The following is an 8,643-nucleotide window of genomic DNA, read 5'->3' as shown; positions in this document are numbered from 1 at the left end:
TAACTTTTCGGACCTTTCTTGTCATTCATGCTTGATATAAACTAAAACTACACAAAAAATAGTAGATTGTAAAAATCTCATACAAATCTGTCTGTAATTATCCTGGTGGCATGGTGTGACCTGCTGATTCAATTCTTATTGAGATGAATATGAGCTGTTAGTAGACCGAGGTTCAGTGAATACATTAAATCTTGAGGCCCCAGTCAATTACCATTTCCTCATGGCAGTGTCTAGGTTGTCTGGAAAATAAGAAGTATCAGAGGTGATTAGAAGAGACCTCCTTGGATGCAAAAAGTCTCCGAAAAGTTGAATATCAATTTTGGATTCACTTTTCCTGTTGACTTACTAAGTTTGACTTTTGTTTTTTGCTATTAGAGAGACACAAGAGAAAGCAGAGTGTTTCACTTACTGTTTTCCATTAAGCCAGTGTGCTAAGCAGGGACTGGCTGAGATATGACACTTCGATACAGCCTGCTTTGGCTGCTGCATGGGGTTACTAATGCATAGCAGCCTTGTCCAAATAGGAGCTGAGCACCTTTATTTCCTGCCAGAATCCACTTTGCAAGTGGGGCTCAGGATGAAGGTGAGGAAGCTGTCACTTCCCAGCAAACAGCTTCAGAAGAGAGACAGAAAAGGAAGAGCAGTTACTTTGGACTAAATTTTAAAGGCAATGCTTTTACCCTTCCCAGGGAATTGGTCAAGTGGCTCTTGTGCTATTTCCTCTCTCAGGTGTCTGACCCAATGGTAGAAAGGGTTTTCTTAATATGTAAAGATATTGTTGTCACTGTGTACACTCCAGTGACCATCATGATTGATGCTATTAGGGAGCAGAGGGGCACACAGTAACATATGAATGATAGCGTACTCCTTGTTTTGTTTCAGTCATTTCACTCATTTTTTTCACATCAACTTCTTCCCTTGTAGTTTTCTGTGTGTGTATAGTACATGCAGTCTTTCTCACGTACACCCACTTTTCCTTCTCTCCTAGTGGGAGGCATTCCACTAATGATACTATCAGGGAATACTGTAGAGACAAAGGGTGAAATTTGCCTCATCTGCTGAGCCTGTTAAATTCTAAATGTCCCGTTTCATTAAGTCTGTATGGCTGCGCTGGAAGAGCAAAGGACTATTCCCATCCCTAGGGACCTACTCACCTCCTAGTAAGGTCTATAGTAGGCATATATTGGGAAATTTCTATTACTAATGGGGATGCCAGCCTACAAAGGCACATGGAGGTAGACAAATTTAGGCTGAGAGTTGTGGTTTTTGTTTGTGAGAGTTTGTGTGTTTTGTTAACCAGAGTGGGTAATTGTATGTAATTATTTGGGCAATTCACTAATTCTTTCATGCTAGAATAAGTACCAGGTCCCTTTTATTTTGTGATCTCACTGAACTTAGCAGATTTTTCATGTCTTGTAGATATTAAAGTCATAGAAGTCTATTGTTATATCGTGAAGACCGTAGCATTTTAATGGGACAAGTGTCTTGGCTGGGATCACTTGGCAAAATTGGGAACAGAACTTGTCTTCTGACTTTCAGCGTGATGTTCCATCCATCACTGCCTCTGAAAGACCAGTGAGCTGGATAGATGAGACCTGAATTCATGCTTCTCAGGCCCATACCTCAGTGCACCTTCCCCTAATCTAATGGGAATTTTGATAAACAGTCAAGTAATTCTTTTCTGCTTTTATGGGAAAAATAATCAGTATTTACTTTATGCAATAAGGTAGGAGAAGCTACTCTCATACACAGTGCTTTCATTAGAAATATTTACATTTTGAAAGTGATTGCTTGTTCCGTTTTCAGAGTATAATTTACAAAGATGCAACTAAACTGCCTTTCTTCTGGAAAACATTTTATCTGGCTGTACTGTGCTAATATGATCAGTCATATGCTGTACATCTCTTCTCCATCTCTTCCTACCTATAAATTATTCAGAACTATTATAGCTAAAACTGTGAGTAGATGATTTTATTTCTGTCTTCTGAAATGCTAGAAAGGATTTGGTTTGGAATGAAGGGGATGACATCCTTGTGAAGCACTGGGAAATCAGGAATCAATTGTGACTGGCAGGCTTGCACCTGGAGAAATGGTAAAGATGGTGAAAAACATCTTTTAGATAAAATATTAGAAGACTTAATATAAAATATTTAAGCCTACACAGCTCAGTCTGTAGAACTTCCTATCAAATGTAACAATAAGCACGTCAAAGTTTATGGAACCATTTTCTAAGATAACTCTATCTCCACTCCCTTACCTGAGCTGAGGTTAAATTGGCTTTGTAGGAGAAATTTAACCTCTTGCAATAACCCAAAGATTTAAGTCTTTTCAGCTGAAAACACTTGATTTAATCTTCTATAAAACAAGCCATCAAATAATTAATGACTTCTCTTGCATCCAAATAAACAATCCTGAGAAATCACATTCTGTAATTCACTCTGATCCACAGACTTTGTCACTTAACTACCTTGAACTACACTTCCCAGGAGCACATGGGCTGAGGGGCAGAGGTTAAACTCCCTTTATCAACGGAATACGTTCAGGTGTTTTGCAGCCTGCAGAGGGGCAGGGGTGTTTGTGTCTCAGGATGAAATTTGAGGCTATTGTTTTTGGGCTGCTTTGTGCAAACTTTCACCTTCATTCTAGTGCAACGCAAGGTTAAGGTAGGTTTATCCTTTTATTTGTGTTTTCTTCCAAACAGCCTACAACAAGCTTTACCATCTTTTACATGGAAAACCAGCCCTTTTTCTACACAAGTTGACTTGTGCGTCTTGCAGCCCTCTCAAAGAGCTTGCTTTCTGGGGTTCTTTACCCACTGGAAGAGTAGAGCTCTACAGAGGTATGGGCCATTTTGTCTTGATTCAACTGCATGGTCTGGACTGCAAAACATGTAATTTTTTGTTTTAGTGATCCTGAGGAAGCATACTAATTGTAAAATGCTTGTGTGATTCTTCTTTTGTCCCTGAGGTGTAAGCTTTGTTCTCCATAAGGAGTTATGTGCTCTTCATGTGATCCATGGTGATGTGGCCAGTGGTGTTATTCTCAATTCCCACTTGAAATACTGTACACCTAATGTTTTCTAGATAAATTTTAAAAGTCTGTGGAAATTCAGCTCTCATTGCTAGCAATCCTGCCTGGAAGGCACTGAGCACAATATAAATATGTTACACTAGTAACATAGCTGGTATTAAAGTGATAATATAAACTTAGAATAATCCAAAACTGCATCACTGCAGTCTTGGGATATGTGCTGTATATTTAATGTGCATCTAGGATCTCTTATTACTGGTTTGCCATATTGTTTAGATTTAGTTAATGGTTTTTCAGGTACATGGCTAGTTCTGTAGTCCATTCTTTTACCAAAGCATAGAGAGTTTCCTCTACCTGCTACTAGCATTAATGGCAGCAAGCTAGTGTGGTTGCCTGGCTGATGAGCTTAGAAAATAATGTATGTAATAGCATGTTGTTATACTCTAGTAACACCCAAGTACCTCTATATAGGGCCAGAGTCCTGCTGTGGTAGGTATTGAAATGCAAAGGAACTGGTTCAAAAGGTAATAGGAATAGAAGAGAGGAGACAAGAGCTGGATGTGGGCAGATGGGGAGCACCTGAGATTAATGAGACAGTCCTGGTTAGTGTGATAGGCAGCTGTCAGACTGCACCAGCAGCCTGCTTGTTGTTAAGTGCTTTGTGTGCATCGCAGCAAAGGGAAGGTGGGTTGTTCATTGGGAATTTCTCTGAGCTTTATGGGACACTGAGGTAGAAAATAAAAAAATACTCTGAGGTGATGGAAGCCAGCAGTGTTGGCTGGACAGATATCAGTAGCATTATTAGAGATGCTGTGGGGGTTGGCTGTGGCAAGCCCAGTGGGAGAGACAAGGTTTTGTGCCTGATGTGAAGTGGATTACAGGAAGTGGTGGTGATACAGGCAGAGGGAAATGAGACAGGGACATTGTTTTGCAGTGCTGATTTGAATGACTCTGAGCTGGCATTTGCCAAGCCGGCAAAGAGCAGCCTGTGAACTTTAGGAAGAGTATTCAATAAAATCTAATAGTTCAAGTTGATGGTCCGTGATACTGTAGGATGCCTATCCTAACTAGTGATGGTCCTGGTCATGAAATTTGTGTTTGGATTCAGTGCACCCTGAGCTTCAGAGATGCTTCATTTTCATGTGAATCCATATCTTTGTGACAACATGGGGCACTTGCAGAATCATGTAGAGGTGTGAATTTCAATTTCTTTTTGTTCTTTCCCTTCAAAGTCTGAATGCGTTTGAATCCAAATCTTCTAGTCCTTGCCTTTGCCCCATCTTTGTGTGCTCTTGTGCTGAACCAAAGTGCTGAAAACAGAAGTGCTGTCTCTAGCAAAAATCATGACAAGTTTTTACAAAGTTGTATCTGCAAGAAGTTTCTTCCTGTTTATTTTGTTTGGTGCAAAGAAAGAAATTCATCCCGTGGTGACATATAATTTGTCCTCATTAGCAGGAAACAGAATTTATATAGGCTCAAAAGCTATTTGTTAGTCTAACATACCAGCCTAAAATTTTAGCCACCACTGATTGTGCATTGTTGACTTGACAGCAGAAGTAACCATAACTTAGACTTAATGAATGCTTTCATGCAGTATGCACAGTCCTCCAAGAGTCCTTATTTCATACTATTTAATGCTGTGCTGAACAGTTGAGTTTGATAAAGGCTGAAACAGTCAGAATTATGCTTTCATTTGAATTTTAATTTTTAAAGGGAGAAGGCAGATGGTATTGTTTTACAGAGAGAATAGCCCAGCATGTCCTGCCATACTAAAAGTCTCTTTAAGCCCATCTGATACTGGTCTCTGAGTTTTCTCTGCTGGTTTCCTTAGCTTACACGCTGCCTTCAAATTGCATATATTAGTTTCCTATCAGAATAACTCACAGGCATGGAAACCAGCCATGTCCTGTGAAGGTCACTGGAATCTCAGTGATGGAGAATTCATTCCCAAATAGGCAGCTTCTGTATAGCATCAATGCTCTTCTTGGTGCCAAAGACTTTACAAATGGACATGAGTTCAAAAGGCAAATGCTAACTCAAAGCAGTAGGCATGTCTTTGGAAGTACAGTCTCCTCGTCTAGTATCCAGGAACAAATTATATTTAAATCGTTCCCGCTGTAGGTTGATAACTTCTCTCTACAGTTCATACACAGAGGCCTGAGTTGCTCTCAGTTCCATTTATTCTTGCATGAAAATTAGTAAGAATAGAATAGACTATTTCAGTTGGAAGGGACTACAAATATCATGTAGTCCAACTGCCTGACCAAATCAGGGCTGACCAAAAGTTAAAGCATGTTGTTAAGGGCATTGTCCAAATGCCTCTTAAACACTGACAGGCTTGGGGCATCGACCACATCTCTAGGAAGCCTGTTCCAGTGTTTGACCACCCTCTCAGTAAAGAAATAAGCATGCCCCCAAGTAAGACAGAACAATCCAATAATTCCTTTTTTCTTTGATAACTTCCCCAAATTTTTCCCACATGGCACCTGCCAAGGAGGCCCCTTGCTTCAGTGTCTGCAATGGATACCAGTCTGCCTTTTGTAGATCTTCTCTCCTGATTTCCTTTAGCCTTCATAGGAGGATGTCATCTGATTCTTCCCACCTGTGGTTTCCTGGTTCAAACATGTTTTAAAAGCTGTTTTAATCTCAGTATAGATTTGCCTCAAAACAGACAAAACTGTTCTCTCAAATCTTTCCTGATGCTTCCACATCCTTGCCTTTCCCCGAAAGCTTAGGCAGCAATATCTGTTGTTATTTGCTCAGCTCAACCTCCTAGATAGAAGTTCAAAGCTTTTGATGCTGGCAAAATTCAGTTTTGAAACAGTATGATTTTAAAAAAAAAATTAAAAAAGAAAAAGCTAATTTGTTTCATGTTTGGTGAATTCTGTTCAAGTAGATAGAAAAAAAAATGCTAGATCTGATTCAAAAGCATTGGCTACCATCATTGGCTGTGCAGCAAAACTGCATGGATTCAAAAATCTCGTTCCTTGCAATACTAGCAACAGTGATAAAGAATCAGTTCTTTGAAACTGAAGTCACGTTTTAAAAATTATTGGGAAGAGTTGATGGGCAGTCAGTAGTGGACCCAGCTATGCTGTGGAAAGTGGACTGGGAGCAGGCCAGTAACTAATTCTGTCATGACTGACAGTATGAGTGAGCGAGAGAGCTCTAGGAAAACAAGGCTGGTGCCTAGAGACCAGCTTTCCACCTTCAAGACTAATTCAAATACTGCTGTGCACATTGCTGGGAGGTGGTTGGTGATCTTAGAGTAGACTAGAGAGTGATGGATGTGCCAAAACAGTTGACAATTTGTTTTCCTTGCTGTTAGAAGGCTTCTCCTAATGCTTAACTCTTCCTTGGTGAGGAACTACAAATTAGTGCATCTCCTCTTGGGGCATCTAGTGGTGGGAGTAGTTATGATAGAGGGCATGAAGCCAGGGAGCAGCAATAATGAAAGGAAATCCTTTCTGACATCTATTCCACCTGGACTGCAGTTAACCCAGAAAAAGTACAAGGGCAGGAGAAAAGGATAGAGTTCAAGTAGTATACCCAAATTTCTTACGTTGTTAAGCCCAGTAGGCCTCCTGGTGCTCACATAGAGGAGCATACCAATTTCAGTACAATAAAGTGACATTCGGCGTAAGAAACAGCATTAGGTACTCAACAATTTTTTTTTGACTGCTACTGAATGTTGTGAGCATCATTGATGTGAAGGTTTTGTCCCTCAGGAATTTTTGTGAGCTGACTCCCTGTTGGAAGCTGAGTAATACAGATGTTGGCTGTATTCAGAGTGATGTGATATTTATTTAAGTGTACACCTTCTTCCTGAAACAGAAATGGTCTTAAAGTTAAATGTATCATGTCTCCCAGTTTTTCCAATGTACACCTCAACTTCTGCTTCAGCTGCTGACTCCTGTGAGAGAGATTAAAATGGAGAGAGAACCTCCTACACTTTGGAAGACCTGTCCTTCTCTCTTTCCTGATCTCCAGAAAGAAACTTCACTGGCAAAACTAACAAAGGCATAACCCATCTCCAAATCAAAAAATATACCTATTCTGTAAAAAAAGTGTTAAATTATGTGTAACAGTGCCACCTGCTGAATCCCATCCTAACACCTTTCTCTCAAAGGGAATGTATGTCTTAAGACCAATCCCATTTCATTAAGGCACAGGCATACACCCTGGCTATTTCTCATGTAGAACACAGGGTACAACATGGTTTAAAATACTACATTAAATACTCATCTTTGGAGCATAAGATTGATTTGATTAAGAGTATCATCATGCAAATGCAAAATACAGCCCTTGGAAATCATACCAAAAATGATTTTGTCTGCTGTTAAATAGGCCTGATGCATTTTCCACTATTATTAGTAGAGATGTACAAAAATAAATTTGAATTGCACTTCTAGTAGTAACTTGTCTAGAAGGTGCTGATGTTCTAAAGTTGCAAACAAAGCGAGATTCCCTGCTGAATTTCTGAATTTAGAAATATTTGATTCTACCAAGAACACTGTCAAATAAGTCTAAAATGACTGAGACAGGCAGTCATTTTGTGCAAGTGAGTGAATGCCTTTACTGCATTCAGCAGTTTGATACAACAGCCCCCATGCTGCCTAAAAATACTTAATGTTCTTTGAAGCCATTATGAGCTGAATTCTGCCCGCCTTATTAATATTTATTTCTGTCTTTAAATGGCCCCGTTCATTTTAACGGAATGCAGGACAGTGCTGCTGAGAGCCTGTGTAGCTGAACCGGGCTCCTACTCTGAAAGAGCATCCTATGTGATGGCGGATATTGGCGAACCAGCAGATGGTGGTTTCGGTAACCTCAATGACACCACATGGGTTGGGCTGGTATATGCAGTCCTGCATCACTTGCACCTTATCAGACTGTTTTCTGCATCACATCATATATGGAAAGATCTTTCTGTTGTGTTTAAATCCTATACATGCCCTTGCCTTACCCATTTTCTACCTGGTGCAATGTTACCCTGAAGGGGCTAGTTTGCTTGATTTCGGGTGACCATCCTCTGCTACACATGCAGTTTTGCAAATGCTAAGACCAGTGTCCAATCTGGTCACAAGTATAGCTCTGACATCTTTGGGAACTAAATACAACCTGAAAACTGTGTGTTTCTGACATCAGTTGGCAGGAAATTTTATGCCAAAGAGGGCTTGCTGTGAAGCTGTCTTTATTAGGAAAGTAGAGGAGAACAGAATGAAGTGAATAGGACTCATGTAATAGATCCAGCAGTAAAATGCAGGATGCATCCCTCCCCTTTTCCACATCCCTATATCCCTCTAAGGAACAAAAAAAAGCTCTCGGTGCATGGCAAAGACTGCTTTGTTTATTTAGAAAAATAAATCTGCATATTTTTGGCACCAAATTCAGAAAAGCTGGTCCTTAAGTGTCTGTCATAACTAAAATGCATGGGTATTTCTCTTCTGGCTGCCCCCTGGAACTGACATTAGGGCTGTGAGTGTGTACGTATAGAGATGCATTCTTGTGTTTCCATTTCCAGTGTGAGCTCTGTGGTATCGGCCTTAGTGTTTCTGAGCAAGGGAAAAGGGATGTTGACAGGCATGTAAATGAAGCTGGACACATGCTTAA

The 8,643-nt window shown here is 40.1% G+C and overlaps 1 long non-coding RNA gene across 1 annotated transcript in view; it reads left to right on the top strand.

The window, feature by feature from the left end:
- The first annotated feature begins 2,604 nt into the window (after positions 1–2,604).
- Positions 2,605–8,643, top strand: part of LOC127021583 (uncharacterized) — an 88,440-nt gene continuing 82,401 nt past the window's right edge. Inside the window, exon 1 of the long non-coding RNA XR_007767240.1 lies at positions 2,605–2,663. This is a non-coding gene — a long non-coding RNA (uncharacterized LOC127021583). The remainder of the gene's footprint in view (positions 2,664–8,643) is intronic.

The sequence above is a fragment of the Gymnogyps californianus genome, chromosome 13, assembly GCF_018139145.2.
Source record: "Gymnogyps californianus isolate 813 chromosome 13, ASM1813914v2, whole genome shotgun sequence".
In the NCBI taxonomy this organism is placed as follows: Eukaryota; Metazoa; Chordata; class Aves; order Accipitriformes; family Cathartidae; genus Gymnogyps; species Gymnogyps californianus.
Note: the sequence above shows the minus strand (reverse complement) of the source record. Positions and strands in the feature narration are given on the sequence as shown.